At 45.9% G+C, this 22,589-nt stretch overlaps 1 protein-coding gene across 4 annotated transcripts in view; it reads left to right on the top strand.

The window, feature by feature from the left end:
* Positions 1 to 695: 695 nt before the first annotated feature.
* The window catches only part of PPARD (peroxisome proliferator activated receptor delta), a 72,552-nt gene continuing 50,658 nt past the window's right edge, over positions 696 to 22,589 (top strand). For 2 of the 4 annotated variants that reach the window (XM_064476418.1, XM_010994497.3), the window contains exons 1-2: positions 696 to 826; positions 4,343 to 4,426. The gene's annotated coding sequence lies outside the window, so the exon portion shown is untranslated. Of the gene's footprint in view, positions 827 to 4,342; positions 4,427 to 18,716; positions 19,373 to 22,589 lie in introns of those variants that run through there. The other 2 variants (XM_031434871.2, XM_010994498.3) reach the window with 2 other exon arrangements.

The raw sequence follows: 22,589 nt of genomic DNA on the forward strand, positions 1-22,589 counted from the left end.
CCACCAGACTGCCTCCCAGTTGCCAGGGACTTTTTTTTATGGTATATCTTAAGGGACAGGTTGGGATAACAGTTCACTTCCAAATCCCAGAGACCTGGGTTAAGAAGCGAGAACACAATTTTCTACAGGAGTAGGGAGGATGCCCCCCATTTGGGTGGGCAAGCGTATTAGATAAGTAGGAAGATAGGTTAAAAGTTCAGAATCATAACTTTCTAGTTGCAGAAGCCTCTCAAGGGAGCAAAGCCCTTTTGTGAAAATTCCAGGCAGTACCGTCTCCTCTAGTGGAATCTGGATACCCGGGTTCTAGCGTCAGCATTGTTTCTCACTGCAAGTCACGCACCTTCTCTGGGACTGTTTCTTCACTGGAAGGATGAGGACGCAGTACTAGATGAACTCTAAATGATCTCTAAGTTGCCTTCCTGCTTTAAATTCCTTTTTGTGATACTTGCCAGACTTGTTTCACTGGCTCTGGAGGGAGCTCCCTCCCCTGCTCTTCCCTCTGGTGCGGCGCCCGCAACCCGCACCCTGCACCAGAGGGCGCTGCAGGCGGGTCCAGGGCAACATGCGGTGGGCGGAGTGGCACAATCAGGGGAGTCTCCAACAGGCGCGGGGATTGGCCGCGGCTGGGGCGGAAAGGGGCGTGGAGAGAGGGTAGGGGATGAGCTGCGCGGTGACGTCACTTGGCGGGGGCGGGGCCAGGCCGCGCAGCGTGTGACGCCGCGGCCGCAGCAGAGCTGGGGATTAATGGGAAAAGTTTTGGCAGGAGCCGGAGGATTCTGCGGACCCTGCGGGACGGCAGCGGTGGCGTGGAGGGTAGCCAGGACAGGTTAGTTCGAGTCCGGGGAAGCGGGTGGGCAAGCAGCGGAGGGAAGCGGCGGGCCCGGGCTGAGGCGGGCGCAAGGCCCGGCGGGGAGTCGGGTGGGGGGACGGCAGGGGTCCGCGGACCAAGCCTCTGCAGCTTCCTGTAGCTCCGGCCTGGGCCGGTCCGCGGCTAGCCGTTGCTTTCTTGGCGCCCTATTCCGCTGCCCCTGCGCCCCGAGCCTTTGGACGCCCATCGCTGTTTGAGCCCAAACCGCGGGCCCCCTCCAACCCTCCTCCCGCAGCTTGTGTCCCCTCTTGGGCCTCGTGGCCCCATCTCCTCCCACTTTTGTGTTCAGAAAGCTCGATCTCAGGCTCAGGGTCCTCTCCCATTCCCGACCCTTGCCTCCGATTTCTTCCTTCATCCCTTCTCTGGTGTCCCCAAATCCACTGCCCTCTCTCCTTGGAGATCTTCTCTGTTCCCCTCTTATCCTTGACGCCTGCCTTCGTCCTCCCATCCTTGCCCTCTCAGTCATTGCTCTCTCTTTCCATCCCTGTCCTCTCCTTCCCTCGTTGCCTAATCCCTCTTAGTATTACTGCTCCCCATCATCTTCCTCGCGGTGTTTGACTTTTTCAGCCCGTACCTACAATCCCTGTCTACCTAAGCCTCTCCTACCCTGATTTCCCCCAAAGGCCCTGTTTTTGCCCCACTCTCTGACTTCCTTCCAGTGAGCTCTGTCCCCTGCATTCCTGTCACCCACCTCCCATTACCTCCCAGTTCCTTGCCTCTGCTTCTGGGAGAAGTATTAGCTCTAAGCACTATTTTGCTTTCCTTTGACCTGCAGTTGAAATGCCCGTGGGGTAGAGGTGGGGGCTGAATGTCTGAGGTAAATAGCCGATGTGTCTGGGTTGGAGAATTTACTGGAGCGTTGCATCAGAGATAATGTCCAATTTGTAGACCATTCCTCTAATCTCAGCTTTAGTACTTCCCCTTTATGCATCTGTTGACTTCCAGGAACCCTTGAGGAGAGACTGGCCGCTGAATTGGGTGTGCGCCAGTGGTAGCTGGAGGCCTCATCCAACTTCTTTCCCCTTCCAGGAAACAGGGCTTTGTGGCTTTACACTTTGGATATATTGGACGCATTTAAACCATGATACCCCAGCCTATCTCTGCCCTCACTCCCTCTCTCCACCTTGTGCCCCATCCCAAAGAGCTAAGGGAAGTCTCCAGAAGCTATGCTTCAGAGAATGTCTGTGGTCCTCAGCCTTTCTCCTGTGTACTAGCTCCAGAACATTTTTTTCCTGTTTGAGCTTTGAAATAGATTGCCAGCCTGATAGCCCTGGGGCTGGCAGGTACCTGTCCCTTTTATTATTGGTGGCTTGAACCAGCTGCATCTCTGACCCACTGAATGCGCCAGGCCTTCTGATGTTGATCACTGAGCAGGTTCTCTTAAAGATTCTTTTCCCTCCGTTTTCCTTGGGAGCTTAATTTCCTGTGGATCCAGGAGGGAAGCTGACACTGAAGTTCTGTTCTCTTTGCTCAGGGGTGTGCAACGGGTATGAGATCAGTATCTGCCTAGGTAGGTTGTGGCACTGTGTTAGTTAAACAGTGTCCGGAACTTGAATTGCTTCCAGTCACTGAGATCAACCTCTCTCGAGCTAGAAAGCCCACCATCTTCATGGTGTGTCTGGATGTTTAACCTTCTTGCCAGGCAGAAAGTTCTTTACAAATGCCTTCAATTTGAGCTCTTTTATATGGCATTGGTCTCCTAGAGAGATCTTCAGGAAATAACATATCCTCTGTTTCTACCCAGTCTGATCTTGGAGGATTCTGAATGCATGACCCACTCTCACATTCAGGAATGAAGGCCTGTTGTTTCACCTGGCCCTAGATTTCTAGGTCTCCTCTTTTGAGGACTGTGCTCTCTGTCTTTGAGCCAGAATTGGACACAGAATTGGCAACCCTCAGGAGCTGTGGTGGAGAGCCAACTGAACTGCCAGACCAGACTTTAAAGTTTTGGAATCCTCTTGTGTGCTGACCTTTTTCTGTGAAAGGAATAGAATCGTGAATGGCTGAGCCAGTCCCCTCTCCACTGACCCTTTGAGCCCCCTCCTAAGCAGCGCTAGGTGGGGATTTGGGTAGAATGGACCAAAAGGGGTCCTTTGTTCACTTTAAAAACATCCCTCCTAGCTTCAGTGGGTCATTCTGATGAAGCTGAGGTTGTGTATTTGGTGATAGTTTAGCCTAGTCTCCGGCTCCCCAGGACTTTACCTGGCTCTTTTGAGCAGTTGGCTCCTCCTCTGTCCGCTTACCCGTTGAAAGTACTCTCCACCGAGGCTGCAGGTGAGAAGGGCTTGGGAGGAGGTCAGGCCCAGTCCTTGTGGGGCAGGTTGGATACCAGCAGCCCTGGCTGGACAGCTTCTTGCAGTTTGTCCATGTTGTCTTCTGCATGGGTAGTCGTGATTATCAGTTACCAGAGTCCACTCAGGGATTTTTGCAGAGCTTGAATCAGCCTGCCTGTCTTTTTTGAAGGTGTGGGCAGACAGGCACCTGACATTATCCTGTAGATGGTGTAGCCCATCAACGCTGTAGTTTAATGAACCGCTCTTTTGTTTGGCTGCCTTTCCCCTGGCCTCTCCACCACTACTTTTCTCCTTCTTTGGTGTGTGCCTCAACCCACACAAGAAGAATTGCCCCTCCTCAGCCTTCCAGCCCCACTTGTGGTCCCTCAGACGCCTTCCCACAGGACCAGGTGAGAGGACAGCCAGTGTTGGGCCCTGGCCTGGAAAGCTGGTAGGCCTCTGCTTTGGATAGAATGTGGCCATCTTGGCGGTTGTGCAAGCTGTCCTCAGGCCTGCAGATCCAGGCATGTCCTAGGGTGGTGCAGCTCCTCTCAGGAGGGGTTGGACCTGTCGCTTCTAAAGGCTTCAGCTGTCTTGTCACCAAGGCCCACCTCCTTGGGTGTTACCTGTGAGCTGGGAGGCTAAACTACAGGATCCAGAGGGAAGAGTAGTTGCGGCAGCTGAGTTCTGTGGTGTTGGGAGAGCTGGGCACTTGCTTGGGCCTGGCAGGGAGGAGATGGCCCTTTGCATCAGGTTTCAGATATGGGAGTCTTCTTCCTTGGCATATGGTTCTTGGCCTTTACAGCTCAGAGGCTGCTGATTAGGGTGTGACTCGTTATGTCTCCACCTGGCTTTGGTCAAGGAGTCAAGCGTGACTCAGGGCGTCTCCATCTATGAGCTGCCATAGGGGGCGTTGGGCTCCAGCTTCTTCACCTTACCTTCTGCCCCACCCTGGTGGAGACAGCAAAGCCAGTGTCTGCTTACTTGGAAATGAGCAGACTACTTCCAGGATTGGGAAATATTTGCTGACTCAGGCTTAGAATCACAGCATCTCGGGGTGTGTGTGTGAGGGACAGAGAAGGAGCCAGCTCATGGGAGGCGCACTCTTTGAGCCCTAATGTTTAATTATAACGTATCAGAGCTGCTTTTTTGGCCCCTGGTGCCTCTTAGCTAAGATGTTGGGTATCTTTCTATCCTGCAGCATCAAGTGGTGTTTTGGGTATGCATGCGGTACTCACGCAGTGGCTTCTGTTCACCGACAGATGAGGACAGATGCACCAAAGAGGTAATCCCATTTTCCTTACCCGGGGTCCCTGACAACTGATGGACACGGCCCAGATTAAGGATCTTGGCCTAAAAGATGAAATAATTTCTTTAGGGCCGAGTCCCAGATCCCAGGTGCCTGTCATAGCATCTGGTACTCATCACTTACACATAGTGGGGACTTATTAAATGATTTCTGAATGTCTGTGGCTTATGTACTTTTGAGGGGGAGCATTGAGATTTTTGCTGTGAAAGTAAATTTAGTGTGAAACCCACTAAAACATAAACTCCACAAGGGCAAGGAGTTATTTTCTTTCATATTGTGTGTAGTACAGTACCTAGCACTAGGTACTGCTAAATAAAGTACTACTAAATAAGGTACTGCTAAATAAAGTAGAAGAGATGCTAAACAAATATTTGCTGAATGAATAAATGTACAGTTCCTTCTCTGCCCATGTGGATGTCAGGCCACAAAGATGCTATCCATCGTTCTCTTTCATTTATGCAACAAACGCTTTAAAGAGTGCTGTGTGCCAGACACATTACTAGGCACTTGGGAAATGATGGTAAAAAACAGATTCTGTCCCTGTCTCATGGTCTGTAGTGGCATATATGAGAGAGTGGTGGGCATAATACACAAAATTTTTTCTTCCATTTCTGCTGGGATAGGGGGTCCTCACAGTCTGAACAATGCTTTGGCTTCCTATTGCTGTTTCCCTCTTTGTTCTCAGGATGCCCAATGGGTTTTATAAACTCTCATAAGGGGAGCTCCAGGGAATTCGATGTTCATTGTCCCTGCTGGGGGCCAGGGGAGACATGGGGCTTCTGTCTGATTTGTTTTAATCTCTGATGTTCAGTGGCTCCAGTAGCTGTGTATGGGCTTCACTTCCCTTTCTCTGCCTTTAACACCCCGTGGGTCTTCCTGTTGCCAAACAGGTTGCTGAACCCGTGTGTCTGTCAGTATGTGGGGGTTGGGTTGTTTGTGGATCTTGCAGGAAGGCCCCAGGCAGGGGCCCCTCCTGTTCTCCAACCCACACCAAGTCCTTTCCTCTGAAGGAAATGTGAAGGAGGAAGAAGGAGGGTTTGGGAGGCTTCTGAGGTTCTCTGAGGAGAGACGAGATAGAAGCTGCCCCTAAGCACGGGGAGCTGCTGAGTGGACTTGATTTGCTTTGTCACATGTTGCAGCAGCAGCTAGCCACAGTGGCAGCTGCTGTCCATGTCCAGGGGTAAGCTGTCCAGTTCACCCCTTAGCTTTGAGCTCCTAGTCCCAGCTAGAAGTTTTCTCGTTTAGTTTCCACTGGCAAAGGTGAGGCTCTAGCTTTAGCAGATTTTTCAGTGTTAATCTCAAAACCCCGTGTGGTATTATCTTTGTCTCTCCCATCTGAGGCACTCTTGTGGGCCAGGTGCTGTGACAGATGGTTTCAGACGTGGTCCTTGGCTATCCCCGTGCCCCAAGTGAGTGGAACCTAGTTGGTGAGAGAAGACACATGCACAGAAAGATTTTTTATATGTTAGAAAGCCAGTGGGCACTAAAAACATGGTGCTGTACAAGGATGTTGATTTAGAGGAGCAAGTCATCACTGAGGATTGGCCTTGTCACTGAAGAAACTGGTGTGTCAGATTGGGCCTTGAAAGAAAGCTGGTTTATTTTGAAGTCAGCTTTAGATTATTGTAAAGTGATCCTCAAACTTTTTGGCTTCAAGACCCCTTTACACTCTTAAAATGTGTTAAGGACCTCAAGAACTTTCATTGACCTTATTAGAAATTAAACCTGAGGCAGTTTTAAAAATTACTAATTTATGAATTCACTTAATATAGTAATAATAAGTCCATTACATTTATCACAAATGACATTTTTAATGAAAACTAGCTATTTTCCAAAACAAGTTGAGATGAGTGACATTGTTTTACATTTTTGCTAATGTCTGGTTTAATAGGAGAGAGCTGGATTCTCATAACTTTCTATGTTCAGTCTCTTGAAGTACGTTGTTTTATTTGAAGGCAATGAAGAAAATGGCCTCATGCAGATACATAATTGAGAAGGAAAGGGGTATTTTAATAGCTTTTGCAGATAATTGTGAATATTCTTCTTTGATAGTATATCAAACTGGACAAGTGGTAGTTTCTTAAAGGTTAGTTGGAATGTGGCGTCAACAAACTTTTCATACTTTGTGACATTAAAATCCATTGGCCCATGTTGGTTCACTGAGTTATACAGATCTTCTAAACATAGACATATTTCATTTTACAATATCGGTAAATCATATTAAGACTGCTGATTTCACCAGAAAAGCCCTAAAGCATTGGGAAGCTGTGAAGCTCACAGTGGTGGATACAAGTTTTCTCTTGAAAGCTTGATTCTTATCATTGGTAACATACTGTCAAGTTTTTTCTTCAAGTGACAGTTTCCATTCATTTTCAAGAAAAGTTCTGTCAAATACCCAAGTCTAAATAATTATTATTTATTTGTTATTTTCTTTCAAGTGAAACTGGTGTTTCATGAAAAAAAATGGCTAATTTAGCTTGCAACTCAAACAGTTGCACAATTGCTTTTTCTTGAAACAGTCATGTTAACTCCTGTTTCATTACAGAGAGTATTTAAAAGACTACTTAAGGGCCAGGATTTAGTAAAGTTAGTTTTTATTGGCTCATCTAGAACATTCTTAAGTGAAATTGGCACTTTATCTTTCTTGTTTCTAGGGGATTGACTGGGCTCAGCTGGGCAGTTCTCACTTGGGGTCTCTCATGTTGCCATAGTCAAGTGTGGGCCAGGGCAGGAGCCACCTGAAGGCCTGGCCGGGCTGGATGTCCAGACTGGCTCATTCACATGGCTGGCAGTTGATACTGGCTGTTGACTACTTGTGGCGTCTCCATGTGCCTTGCTTTCACAGCATGCAGCTGTTCTGGGCAGAACTTTCCCAAGAGTGAGTATATTGAGAGATCCAGGTATAAATAGCAAGATTTCTTATGACCTGGCCTTGGAAGTCACACAGTGTCACTTTCTCTGTATTTTCTTGGTCATAGGACCAGTTCAGATTCAGGGAGAAGACCACACAAAGGTATGAATACCAAAAGGCAGTGGTTCATTGGGAGGGAGAGAGGCCTTCTTGGAGACCAGCATCTTTTTAGCATCCTTTATGTGAGGTAACCTGGCCTGTATATGAATACTTACAGCAGAAAAGCACATTTTCTCACGATTTCCATTCCTGGAAACCACTGTTGGGACATTCCTGGTAGGTTGATAGAGGCATTGAATGCCAGGTGAGGGAATTTGCACTCTGTTCTTTGGGCAGTGGGTAGCCATTGATGGTTTTAGAGCAAGGAGTGATTATGTTACTATTGCAAAAAGATGGATTAAATGAAGAAAGAATGGAGGTAGAGAGGTTAGGTAGGAGATTATTATGTTAGTCTAAATGTAAAGAAATTCTTCCTTATATTAAATCTGAGTTCTTCTGGTTACTGTTAAAATTACTGATTTTGAGCTGTCAGCGACACAGGTTAAGTACCCAGAACATGAGTGGACACATTGGGTACTTAATTAGTGACACACTCACACACACACGTTATTGAGTGATGCTGATAAACTGGAGACATTAAAGGGCTTGTGAAAGTTAGAGGGCAGCTAAATTTAGGTTTTGTTGTTAGGATGCATTAAAAAGTTAATCATAATTTATCAGATGAAAAGCAGAAAAGATAAAGCTTCATGTAACACCACTGACAATGTTTCAAACACACTTCAGTTTCAGGCTCATAGACCATGAGGAAGCAAGGGGAAGAGTGAGAAGAAGAAAGAGGGGTCAGATGAGATGATGGTAGCAAGAAGGACAAAGAGGGACAAACAGCAAAAAGAGTTTGAAGGATGTTGGGGCCAGAGGAGCTGCTTGAGGCTGAGAGAATGCTTTGCATGGATTCCCAGTGTTTGCAGGGAGCTGGCTCCTTCTGTGGTTCCTGGGCTCTTTCTAGCTCTTTCTGTCTGGGAAGACGCGGGAAGAGCAGGAGGGCAGACCTGGATGTGACTTTGCTCTTTGTGAATGGGGCCATGGCTTCCTGATCGGCGAACCTCAGTCCGTGCTGGTTCCACTGAGCTGGGTTGTGAGGTTGTGAGCTCAGGAGGAAAGGCCTCTCTGAACCAGTTCCCTCCGTGATTGGCAGGCTGTGGCCCCAGGACCTTCTGTAAAACAGTTCTGGAATTCCAGGCAGTGCATTGCACTTCTTTCTGTTTCAAGTCCCGCCTTCAAAGCCTAATTTCTCCCTGGCCTTGTCGTCATCTCAGCAGCTCTCCTGAGACAGCAGCAACACAGCTTTGCAAGAGTTCTCCCACCAGGAGGATACTGAAGGGAGAGGCTCCCAGATGTGATGGGAAAACTTCCTCTTGTTTAGGTTTATTTCTATATTCTTAACGCTAATTGGTATCTAAAAACAGATTTTCATCTCTTTCATTTGTAATCTGCTTTAACTCCTCGATCCTTATCACTGCTTTTGGCACGTCCTTCATCCAAGAATTGACCTCAGAGGCATGGAGTCTCTTGGCTACTGCTCGGATGGAAGTAGAAGCCAACTTTGCTCTCTCAGCGGTGGCAGGAGCCAGGCGGGCCACCCTGCGTACACAGCGGTCTGCGGACCACTCTCCTCCTGAACAGGCTGTCCTTGAACTTGCCAGATCCCAGTGCTCACTTATCATCCCTTATCCCAAATGAGCAAGCAAGGTATGCTTTTCCTCAGTTTCCCTTAGTTGCCTAAAGCATTTCCTTGTGTGTGACGCTCACTTTACTTTCTTTACCTCCAGTTCATTTTCTCTAGCCCAGGGCTTCTCAGCCACGGCACTGCAGACATTTGGGGCTGGGTAAGTCTTCCTTGTGTGGGCTGTCTGTGTATTGTAGGATGTTGAGCATCAGCCCTGGCTGCTACCCACTAGAGGCCAGTAGCACCCCCCCCCCGCCTTGAAAACCTAGAATGTTTCCAGACACTGTCACATGTTCCAGCGGCAGAATCACCCATGGTTGAGAACCACTGCTCTGTCATTTCCCTGCTAAATATTTCTGGCCGGTTGGGGCCATTGGTGAACATCACATCAATAAAACCAGTAAGATAAGCATATATTTCTTACAGTGGAAATTTACTCTCCTTAGACACCTCACTGGGCCCTTGAAAGTTTTGAGCAGGAATGAAATATTTCACAAAGAGAAGCATGTTCCAACCAGGGAACCATATGATGTCTGCACAACAGAGAGAGACAGTGTCCTAAGTGTAAAGCCATCTCCTAGAGTGATTGTATTTCTCATGCTTTGCTTCTCTAAGTCTTTTGGTGTCTGGGCAGAAGCCACTTTCCTGTAGCTCCCAGAGATGCCATGTAGAGCAGAGTTGTTGGCACGCAGCATGTGGACCATCATTAACCGTGCCATTCCTGGGGTCAGACCAGCTGATCTGGCACTTGGGTCACAGCAGACCTCCTCTCCAGACCCCGCTGGAGACTCAGAACCGTCCACCCTAGGCAGGTCTCATGGGAGAAGACTTACCTGCCATCCGTGATCCTAAGCTTGTTCGCCTGGCCCAGACTGTTTCTTTGTAGCTTCCTCTCCTGTAAAAGCCTTCAGGACAGTCCAGAGGTCCCTCCAAGGGCCAGAATGTTCAGTTGCATGAAAATAATTCCCCACCCCCTAGTTAATAACAAATAATTACAACAAAAGAAGGACCCTGGCCCAGGACATCACCAGGACTCCCGATCTGACTCTTCTTTCATGTGGACCAGAGGTCTGAACTGTTTCTTCTGAACTCGTGGAGCCTGTCTTCCATAGTGGTGGACTGGATAATGGCCCCCAAAGATGTCCAGGCTGTAACCCCAGGGTCCTGTGGATGCTGCCTTATGTGGCAAAATGGACTTCACAGATGTGATTAAGTTAAGGATTTTGAGATTATCCTAGTGGGCCCTTAATGCAATCACAAGTGTCCTTTGAAGAGGGAGGCAAAGGGAGGTTTGATACAGAAGAAGGCAGTGTAGCTCCTGCAGCAGGATGCTACCCTGCTGGCTCTAAAGGTGGAGGAAGAGGCCAAGGAATGCCAGGAATGCAGCTCTATAAGCTGGAAAAGGCAAGGAAACAAATGCTCCTCCAGAGAGCTCCCTCTGGAAGAAGTGCAGCCCTGCCAACACCTCGATTTTGGTCTGGTGAAACTAATTTTGGATCATTGACCTTCAGAATTCTAAGAGAATTAATGTTTTGTTTTAAGCCACTCAGTTTGTGGTGATTTATTCCAGTGGCAACAGGAAACTACTACAGAGCTCACCCACCTCCAAGCTCAGGTGGTGACTTGGCTGATCCTTGTTCTTATTTTAAGGTAGTCTTAGAGCATCCCTTTCATGGCAGTTGGAGATTCTAGGTCCAGCCTTTTTCCAGACTAATATTTGAGACAATATGCTCTCTAAGGAGACCTTTTAGGGAGTTATTAGGAGCAAAAAAGAAAGCCTCAGTGTCTGATGCTTGCTTTTGGAACTCCCCCGACACCTTCGCTCAAATCAGTAATAGTTCCTTTCAGAGTGTTGAGAATCCAGGATTAGTTTAAACCTGACTACACTTCCATCTTCCCCTCTCCTTCTTCCTTCCATTCATTTGGTAGGTATTTATTGGGTACCTTCTATGGGCCAGGCTCTGTTCTAGGCACTAGGGATGAAGGAGTGAACAAAACAGATTAAAAAAAATCTCTTGTGCTCATGGTGGTTGTAGTGGGAAAAGGTCAGGGAGCCAGAATTAAGTAAACAGCAAATCAGATGGTGAGAAATGCTATATCAAAAAATAAAGTAGGAAAGAGGTCGTAGCACTTTTAAATAGAGGGCTTGAGGAAGGCCTCACTGAGAAGATAATATTTGAGCTGAAAGAGGAGAGTGAGCCATGTGTGGAAAGAATCTTACAGGCAGAGGGAAAGCAAATGCAAAGGACCTGAGGCAGGAACATGGCTGCTGTGTTTGAGGAGAAGTCAGGAGGTCAGGTGGCTGAGGTAGTGAGGGAGGACAACAATAGAAGATATGATCAGAGACATTATACAGGGCCCTTTCCCCTCCCTGCCTCCTTCCTCTCACCACCTCTTAGTCTTTATGTCTATGTTCCTCAGTTCCTTTCTGTAGAATATTCGTCACATCATACCTATGGAATATCATCAGGTAAACATAGTCAGCTTAAAATACTAGAAGAGGGGAAAAAAGCAACCTCCTCTTTCTGAATAATTAAAACCATTCCACTGTCAGCATGTGAATGGAGCTGTGTGCCTAGAAATCCCTGTTGGCTGCTCTTACCAGGTAGGTCTGGGTGGCTCCTGGGGGTCCTCACTTCCATCGCCCTCCTCCTCAGCCTCATGAAGGTGGCCACTTCTTTCCATTCCCCACCCCCAGCCCTGGATCTGCCCAGTATGGAGCCCGCAGTGGCCCACCTGAAATGCTTTCTTAACAACCCCTCGTCTCCCTGCCCTTCCCTGGCAGGAGCTGCACCTCAGGGTGCCTTCTTTCCTGTTACTCAGTCAGGGGGCTGGGGGCCACTGGAGAAGGGGGATGGAGCATGTGAGCTGGTGCCACTGCACATTTATGGCTGTCATTTGGGCTCCCAGCACTCATAAGCCCTCCACGTCCCTGAGCCACTTACTCTCCCATTCCTGGGAGTGGCCATTTCAAACCTCAGGACTCTGCCTCCTCTAGGTCTTCACAGAGTTGCTTGGATTTCTAAGAATCAGATTCCAAAGGACAAGTAAGTCCAGCTTGAAAAGTCACTCTCCCCTGGGATAGTGACCCCATGACAGTTGTGGTGCTCTGGCAACTTTCCAAAATGACATTCTGTCAGCTTCCTTGTCATCTAGGAGCTGGGTATAGATTGTCTCCATGGATTAAATCTTTTGTGCCTATGTCCCTGATTTTATGGTTAGTCCTAGGTGACTCGATCCAGAACCTGCTTTAAATCATGGCACCAACTAGATTGTCATTGAAAAATAAAAATTATTTGGTAATAAACAAATTATTATTGAAAAATGAAAAATTTTTTGGTAATAAACAAAATGACCAGTAGTAACTTCTGTCTCCCAAGTGAAAATCACTAGGTAAATTCCCAAACTACAGAATGCATCCCATCAAAATTGTATTAACCCAGCCCTGTTTATATTGTTATGGTGTGTGATTTCTTTGACTTTTATTTTTGACATCTTAACACCCCGATGTATTTATGGCATCTACTTACAATTTGCCGTTCATAATCCTTGCCGTGTGTCATCTTTTAGAAAAATGTTTTGTCTCTTTTCTAGCCCATTCCCTGACCCAGTAGGTATATCTCCACCCAAGCCAAGTCCAGTCTCTGTCCTCTGCAAGCCTAGGGTGGCCTTGTCTTCTCCAGCACTACCCGGAACATGTGTTTTGGGTTTATTTTTTTACCCCCACCGTGGGCACCCTGTAGATAAGGAGTACCTGTCATGAGCTGGTTCCAGCACTCCCAGGGCTTCTGCCCATGTGCTGCTTTCTCTCTGTGGACTGCAGCCTGAACATTGCCTTCCTTTCTGTTTTCTCCTTCCCTCATGAGAAAGAACCTTCAACCCATCCATCTGATGTTCTCTGTGAGCCAGAGACCTTGCTGAGTCACAAGGGAGCAGCCTGCCTTGCATGGTCACGTTCTCCGTCCTGATAGGTACTCATTAGCCATCCTCAGAGATCTTCTCCCCAGGTTTTGGTTTCTTGATGGGCAAGTGCCTTGTGCAGAGATGCTCACCGGGCACTTGTTGGGTGGAAGGTGACTGGATGGCCAGCCTAAGAGGCCTTCTTCCCACCGAGTGGCCCTGGTACCAGCCTACACCAGAGCCTTGTCTGGGAAGTCATTTCACGGGGCAACAGTCAGACATCCATAGAAGGAAACTTGAGCTGATGTGTCCACTCTCAGACTCCTTTCCCACTGGTTGCCCCTCCCTTTGGTTGAGGCTCAGTGGAGCCAACTGAGATTTTGGACTTTGGCAGTGTTTCTCAGTTGCCTCCTCCTCCCCTCTTCCTCCACTGGAAATCTAGTAAGACTCCCTTCTCACACCTCTGGCTTGGCACCTGCCATAGTATATTACGGTGAAGTTACTGCCTGTGTGCTAGCCTCCAAGATTGGACTGTAGCTTCTTCAAGAGCTGGGTTTGTGTGTGTGTCTGATCACCTTCCTGTTCCCAGCAGAGGTCAGTAGATACGCAGTAGCTGAGTGGAATATGGCGCTCATGTGTTGGATGTGCTGTGCTACTCACTTTATGCACGTCACCTTGTTTAATCCATACAACCTGAGAGGTACGGAATTATCGTACTGCTTTTACAGATGAGGATCCTGAGGCTCAGACTGGTTAGGGAAGTTGCTGAAAGCTGCACAGCTGATGAGCGGCAGAGCTGAGATGAACCCAGGTGATTAGAACCTGCTTCTTTGATCACCACACAATGGGGCCTCCCCACAGAAGACTGTCTGGCTGAATCTAATTCTTCCAGTTTGGAAAGTACCTGCTTGACTGACCAGACTAATGTTGGCTTCAGAGAACACTCTCTGCTTTCGAGCATAGCAGAGTCCCGTGGTCACTGAGCAGAAGCGAAGCATTGGCAGGCTTTGGGGCCCCTTGCAGAGTCTCATTTCAGGTCAGTGGGCAGAGGAGTCCCTGAGAATGGCTGGGCTTAGTGGCTCCCTGGATCTGCTCAAGGCAGTGAGCAGCCCCTAGAACCGTAAGAAATAACCAGCCAACTGGTGGGCCAGCCATGTAGGATGGGAGGGACTGGTAGGAGCAAAAAACAATCACTGCCCCGAGTGATTAATCAGCTTGCTTTCTGTCTGGTGAAGGGTGAGGAGAAAGAGAAGATGGCCCAGATGTGTACATATGGAGAGAAGGAAGGGAAATTGCCTTAATTCAGGTTCTCCCTTAGGCCAAGCATTACCCCACGGAGGAACTCACTTGCCCTCACACCAGCCTGCAAGATGTGGGTATTGATATTCCCATTTAACAGATGAGGAGGTGTAAGATCAGAGAGGTTGAATAACTCACTCAGGTCACAAAGCTGACAGATGATGGCGCTGGGATTTGAGTCCTTTGGAGCCCTTGTTCTTTTCAACTCAGTGACTGCTCTTCCTGCTCATGTCATGTTAGCCTGGACTTTCCAGGCACTTACAAATGGGTGCCGGCTGCATCCACAGGCTGTGAGAAGAGACAGAAGGGGAATCAGGGCTCATGGCACCTGTCCTGCTCAGCAACACAGGCCCTACTTAGGCCAGCAAGACTCACTGGGCTCAAACCAGCCAGTAGCATTACATTTTTCTCTTTTCTTGCACCTTACCACCCCTGGTTTATTTTTAGAGAGCTATATTTATTTTTGCTCCCACTTCCTGGCTGGAGGCATGGGTTGGGGTGCAAAGAAGGCATAGCAAATCAGAAAAGGTAGGCATAGGTGGCATCTTAGTGGTGGCCTTGGCTGGGCTCTGGGGGCTGTGCCACCTGCCTACCTTGATGTCCTCTCCGCCCAGCTGAAGGCATGGAGAATCCTGGGCAGAGGTTCAGCCACACTCTTCATTTCTCTCGCGTCTCAGAAGGGAATGAGTTTTCCCCTGGAGCAGAACAGCAAGTAGCATGTGGCACTCTTTGTATTTCTAGCTCACTGGCTGTTTCTGAGGATAAGAACTTTGAGGGAATATGAGGTAGTGGTTAAGAGCCAGACTGTCTGGGACTAAGTTCTGGCTTCGCTAGTGGCCTTGGGCAATTCACTTTATCCCTCTGTGGCTTTCTCATCTGTAAAGTGAGGGGTGGGGAAGTATAGACCCTACCCCTCAGGGATGCCTTTAGGATTGAAAGAGCCCATTCACACAAAGGCACAGAGGACTCGTTGAGCATTGAATGTTTTATTGTTAGCATGTTTTATTGTTAGCATGTCTCTGGATCCTGTACAGCACCTTAGGTGCATGCCAGTAAATGTTGGTTGGACTGAATAGAACTTCAAGATTGTTTGTCTTCCTCTTTGCATCTGAGTGTTGGCTGGAGCAAGTGTTGACTCCAGTCAGTGATTGCCTTCTGTACCTTTCTGAGGCTCTGGCCATTGGATGTGAACTCTGGAGAGGTTGGGGCCTGTGTCCCAGGGGTGTAGACACTGCCGTGTGGGTCTGGGTGGTTGGGCCTGAGGTTTTGGAGGAGGCACTTGCTGCTGGCTAGCTATTTATCTAGCTAGTAACAGTGAAAGACACCTATGGGAACTTGTATTTGGGGGCTTAGAAATTAATCAGATACTACCACTGGCCAGAATTCCCATTTGGGAAACTCCTTTCTAGAATGTGGGTCTGGTACTTGAGCACAAGAATTCCCATGTGTGTGGTTTTTAATTTATTTTAAAATGTTTTAATTATATAAATAATGCTTATTTATTATAGACAATTAGAGAATGCAGATAATCACTGAGAAGAAAATAAAAGTCATACTCCAATGCATCCATGGTCAATTAATCTGCGACAAGGGAGTCAAGAACATATATATCGGAGAAAAGACAGTCTCTTCAAGTGGTGTTGGGAAAACTGGACAGCTTCATGTAGAACAATGAGATTAGAATATTCCCTCATACCATGTACAAAAATAAACTCAAAGTGGTTTAAAGACCGAAATGTAACACCTGAAACCATAAAATTCCTAGAAGAGAGCATAGGCAGAGCACCCTTTGACATCAATTGTAGCAATTTTTTTTTTCCAGGTTAGCTTCCTAAGTCAAAAGAAATAAAAGCAAAAATAAATGGGAGGGGAGAGGGTATAACTCAGTGGTAGAGCGCATGCTTAGCATGCATGAGGTCCTGGGTTCAATCCCTAGTACCTCCATTAAAAATAAATAAACAAGCAAATGAGACCTATTTAAACTTAAAAGCTTTTACACAGCAAAGGAAACCATTGACAAAATGAAAAAAACCTATGGAATGGGAGAGAATATTTGCAGATGATGTGACTGACAAGGGGTTAATATACAAAATGTATAAACAGCTCATGCAACTCAATATCAAAAACACAAACAACCCAATCAAAAAATGGTCAAAAGACCTGAATAGACATTTTTTCCAAGAAAGACATACAGATGGCTAACAGATGCTGAACATCACTAACTCTAGAGAAATACAAATCAAAACAACAATGGGATTATCATCTCACACCTGTCAGAATGGCTATCACCAAAAGTCTACAAATAACAAATGTTGGAGAGGATGTGGAGAAAAGGAAACCCTGTACACTGTTGGTCGGAATGTAAATTGGAGCAGCTACCATGGAAAACAGTATGGAGGTTCCTCAAAAAACTAAAAATACAACTACCATGTGATCCAGCAATTCCATTCCTGTGTATATATCAGGAAAAACAAAAACACTAATTCAAAAAGATTCATGCACCTCAGTGTTCATAACAGCACTGTTTACAATAGCCAAGACATGGAAGCAACCTAAATGTCCATCAACAAACAGTGGATTTAAAAGATGTGGTATATAGATATGATGGAATATTACTCAGCCATAAAAAGAATGAAATCCTGCCACTTGCAGTAATGGATGGACCTACAGAATATTATGCTTAGTGAAATAAGTCAGACAGAGAAAGACAAATACTGTATATCACTTATATGTGGAGTCAAAAAAATAATACAAAATGAATGTATATGCAAAACAGAAACAGACTCACAGATAGGGAAAACAAACTTGTGGTTACCAAAGGGGAGAGATGCGAGAGGGACAAATTAGGAATGTGGGATTAACAGATGCAAACTATTATACATAAAATAGATAAGAGACAAAGATATGTTGTTTGACACAGGAAATTATAGCTTTATCTTGTAATAACTTATAATGGAGTATAATCTGCAAAAATACTGAATCACTATGCTGCACAACTGAAACTAATACAGTATTGTAAATCAACTATACTTCAGTTCATTCATTGATTTTTTTAATTGATTTCAGAGGTAGCAAATATGTTTGCTGTTATATATGTTAACTTTGTGTATAGGGTCTTTCATTAAACAGGAATTGTACATTTTAGGGTGGTGGTAATTAGGTTTATTTATTTATTTAATGGAGGTATTGGGGATTGAACCCAGGACCATATATATGCTAAGTATGTACTCTACCACTAAGTCATACCCACCCCCCCAATTCACTGATTTTTAAAAGTCATACATAATCACACCATCCATAAGTGACTGCTGTAAATTTTGGTTTATATTTGTTCATTCATTCATTCATCTATTAATTAATTTATTATTATTTTTTGGTAGAGAATGTGGGCAATGATCTCTAGCAAGCCAAAGTGTGTTCTTTTAGATTTTACTATGGCTATGTATACGTATTCTTTTTTCTTTCAAAAATGGCATATTGGTTAGCATTCAGTTTTGTGACTTGCTTTTCCCATTTTTCAAGTGGTTTCATTATGTCTCTGCTCCGACTTTCCTTGTCCTTTATGAGTGAGCAAAGGAAACCATTTTACCCAAAGGGAGGAGGCTCTTGGGAGGAGCCGTCTGGTTGTTCATTGGTGTAGTTGCTTAAAGGGTGGAGGGCTGAGAGGTGCATGAACGGTGTCTGCCTCTCCCATCCGTGTTGCTCTCTACCCATCCCCCATCTGCTCTCCATACCACCCCTCTGTCTTTCTTTTTCCTTCCATACCAACCCAGAAAAGTCTACTGCCTCCACTCTGAAGGTTTCTTTCCACGACTTTTAGGGAGAAACCTCTCAGGAGCTCAGAAAAAAGGTACACAGAGTAGAGATGGGAAGAGTCATTCCTGGGCTGGGGTGGGGTCTTGGAAAGAGTGACAGGAGGTCCTGGGCCATTGGCTCTGTCTGGAAGCAGTGAGAAGAAACTGGGTGTTAGGTTGAGGGGGTGGGCAGGGCAGGTAGCAGATGGCTGTGGGCACTTCCTGCAGAGACAGTAAGCAGGATGGCCAGGAAGAGGCCTAGAGAGTTTATAAGGGGCTGGGATTTAGGCCAGAAATAGGGGAGAAGGAGTAGGTCTCTATGGGACACACTCCTTCACCGCAGCCCTGCTCTTTCCATGAACCTCTGCTGGGCTGCCTTCACCATCTGGCAGTGCCTGGCCAGGTAGTTTGACAGGTCTGGCACACCTGGCCACCATGCCCTGCTGACACCTCTTGGCCAGCAGCTGCTCCGTGGCAGCTCCCTGGGGAGTAGGTGGGGAATCTGAGCATATAGTCAGGCAGGGGGAAGATGTTCCCAGCATCCTCAGAATTGACAGCTCAGATTCCGTTCTAGAAAAAGCTCAGAACCAGGGAGAAAATGAATCTGGGGTGTTCTGGGAGGAATACGCTCTGCCTCCCCTTTACTTCTTACTGGATGAAATGGGGTCTCTGTCAGTAGGTGAGGAGAAGCCCTCTCTGAGTCCTGATGGGGAGTGAGACTTGGCATCTCAGCTCTTTTCTGGTCACTCTGGCTGGTGTTTCATGGCAGGGCCAGGAATTCACGCTTATAAACAGGACAATTTCCATCAACTGTGTTCCTATGGCCTCACTGGGTCATTCTTGTTTTCCTGCAGATCTCAGTCCTGATGCGACCTGGTCAATACCCTCTGGGCTGCAGAGCAGGGTGCTTCCTGTTTGTCCCCTCAAAGCCTGCACTGCTCCTCTCCCTTCCTCCACTCTTGAGCTATAATTAAGTTCCTGAGTGAAACCATATCCCTCAGCTGACACACGCATGTAACCACAGCCCTGGTCATTGGGCCGCTCCACTGGGGTGACTCTGGGGTCTGGTGTCACAGCCTCCAGACAGTCTTGGGTAGGTCTGAGTAGGTGGTGGAGACTCACTGGGAAAGGCGTTGCCCAAGAGTCAGAAATTGGGAAGTCATGGGGAAGATGAAGGACCAGGGAGCAGCCAGAGGGCCAGCTCACAGAGGTGGAGGGGAAGGACGCAGCCTTGCGGGCAGGAGGGCACCGACAGGGACAAGATTCTGGATCCTCGAACCACGAGGCAGAATGTGAGCATTTCTTTTATTTTCTATTCTGTGTATGTCTGTAGCATTTTAAAATTGGGATATACTTCATATAACATAAAATTCACCAGAGTATACACTTAAGTGGTGTTACGTATATTTAATGTGTTGTATAGTCATTGGTGCTGTCTAATTTCATAACATTTCCATCAACCCCAAAATAAACCTTGTACCCACAAGTAGTTGGTCCCAGCCACCTCCCTTCTCTGGCAAACACTAGTCTACTATCCTCTATGGAGGTTCTGATGTTGGACATTTCATATAAATGCAATCATACAATATGTGGCCTTTTGTGTCTGGCTTCTTTCACTTAACATGATGTTTTCAAAGTTCATCCATGTTGTAGCATGTACCGGTCCTTCATTCCTTTTGATGGCTGAATAATATTCCATTGTATGGATAATACCACATTTTGTTTATTCATTCATCATTTGGTGGACATTTGGGTTGTTTCCATTTTTTGGCTTCTGTGAACATTCATTTACAGACTTCTGTGTAGACATATGCTTTAAGTTCTTTTGGGATTATACCTCGAATGGAATTGCTGGATCATATAGTAGTTCTGTGTTTAACATTTTGAAGTACCAAACTGTTTTCCAAAGTGGCTGTACCATGCCCTCACTCACTTATTGTTTGTTTATTAGGTTTATTGGCTATGTATTTTTAATTATAAAACATGCATAACAAAAGTTACCATTTTAACCATTTTTTAAATGTACAATTTAGTGGCGTTAAGTACCTTCACATTGTTGTACAACCATCACTACCATCCATCTCTAGAAATTTATTCTGCAAAAATGAAACTCTTTACCCTAGATAATAACTCTCCATTCCCTCCCCTCCAACCCACCTCCCAGCTTCTGGCAACCACCATTCTACCTTCTATCTCTATAATTAGAGGACTCTAAATCCATCACATAAGTAGAATCATACAGTAGTTGTCCTTTTGTGACTGGCTAATGTTATTTATAATGCTTCAAGGCTCACCTGTGTTGTATGTAGCATGTGTCAGAATTTCCTTCCTTTTTAAGGTGAATAATATTCCATTTTGTGTATATTTCAATTTTGTTTATCCATTCATCTGTTGATGACCCATTCATCTGTTCCTTTCTCCTTTTAGCTATTGTGAATGTACTTGTGTAAACTTGGATGTACGAGTATCTGTGCATGTCCATATGTTCAGTTCTTTTGGGTATGTACCTAGAAGTAGAATTCTAGGTTATATGATAATTCTATTTTTAATTTTTTAAGGAACCACCATACTGTTTTCCATAGTGGCTGCATCATTTTACATTCCCACCAGCAGTGTACAGGGGTTCCCGTGCCCTCCCTCTCGATTGGTAGCTTGGTTGAGTATAGAAGCTGAATTTTGAGATTACTGTTCCATGTTCAGTATGAATAATGAAGTTAGCAGGATTCCGAGTGCTTTGTAAGTAATCTGTTTTTCCTCTCTGAAAGATGTAAGCATTTTCTTTTTTCTTAGAATTCAGACATATCACCAGGATATATCTAGGTATTTGTCTTCTTTCCTTAATTTCTGTAGAGCCCTTAATTGCTGAAGACAAGTCTTTTGGGATCTCCAGGAAACTTTCTATTTGTTTTCCTTCATTGTCTCTATCCTCTGCTACTAGGTCTCTTATTAGATAGACTTTGGATTTATTGCTTCATTGCTAGTGTGTAAAAAAATGATTAATTTTTATATATTGATCTTATATTCTTCAACCTTAGTTGAAGAATTATTAGTTCTAATAGATTTTTTTAGTGGATTTCTTAGGATTTTCTACATGTAAGATCATGGTATCTGCTAGTAGAAATAGTTTTACTGTCCTCTCTAATCCGGATAACTTTTATTTCTTCCTCTTATGTAATTGCCCTGGCTGGAATCTCCAGTACTGAATAAAAGTGGTAAAAGTGGACATCCTTGTCTTGCTTCTGATCTTAGGAGGAAAGCTTTCAGTCTTTCAGAACTGCTTATTTTTGAATTGATTTTTTTTTTGCGGGTGGGGGTGGGTAATTAGATTTATTTATTATTATTTTTTTTTAATGAAGGTACTGGGAATCGAACCCAGGACCTCATGCATACTAAGCATGTGCTCTACCACTTGAGTTATACCCTCCCTCCCTGAATTGATAATTCTTGAAGTGCTACACAACTCAGAAGGTATTCTCTCTTTCCTTCCCCATCTCTCAGCTGCCCAGCCCTGCTGATGGAAGCAGCTCTCTTAGCCACTCATTTATGAGCATGCACCTACATATTTTCTGTTCTGTGATTATCTGCCGTACTCACTGGTCTGCTCCTTGCCGCACAGGTTGTGTCTGGTGCATCTTTGCATACCAGTGAGCGTGGAGCTTCCTCATTCTTTTTCACTGCTCCCTCCTGTCCTGTGTGGGTGTACTATCCCGGTTTATGGATGGGCTTGCAGGTGATTTCCACTCTAATGCGCAATGAGTAACCTTGGCATGTATCATTCTACACACAGATAAACAAACAAATTGATACAGTGCGACAGATGCAGTGATGGAGATGTGTGTGTGTGGCAAAACTGTGGAGTGGAAGAGGAGGCTTCCAGAGGAGGCTGGTTGACCCTGCCTTCAGAAAGGCTCAGAGTGAGCATTTGTCATTTGGGGTGGGCCTTGCAGGCAGGGCAGACTTGGAGCAGGCTGAGATGTTGTAGAAGGGCAAATGTGAGTAAAATTAGAGCAACAGCTCAGATGTGATTAGGGAAATCAAGAGTATTAGTTATCTATTGCTTCTTAATAAATTACCCCCAAGCTTAGTGGCTTAAAACGACACTCATGATCTTGCAGTTTCTGTGGGTCAGGAGGCAGTTACACTAGGGCTTGAATACCAGGAGGTAGGTGTTTTTATGAGTCATTTTAGAAGGCTGCCTCTAGTAGCAAGTTGTTGTGAGGTTGGGATTGGCTGGAGCAGGCGAAGGTAGCAAGATGGAGTCATTATTGTAGATAATCTTGCACGCCTGGCTGAGAAGTTGGGCTTGATGTGAGAACGTGGGAGCCATGGAAGGTCTTTGAGCAGGGGCATAATGTGATAGCTGTTATCTAGGACAGTTAATCTGCCAGCATTATACCAGAGGGCTCAAAATGGAGAGCTATACACAGGCAGAGACTTAGATTAGGAGAGGGCTGTATTAACCTTGGTGAAAAATTTCTGGGCTATAGTAACAGTGCCTTCGTATTGAGC

Source organism: Camelus dromedarius, chromosome 19 (genome assembly GCF_036321535.1).
Source record: "Camelus dromedarius isolate mCamDro1 chromosome 19, mCamDro1.pat, whole genome shotgun sequence".
Lineage (NCBI taxonomy): Eukaryota > Metazoa > Chordata > Mammalia > Artiodactyla > Camelidae > Camelus > Camelus dromedarius.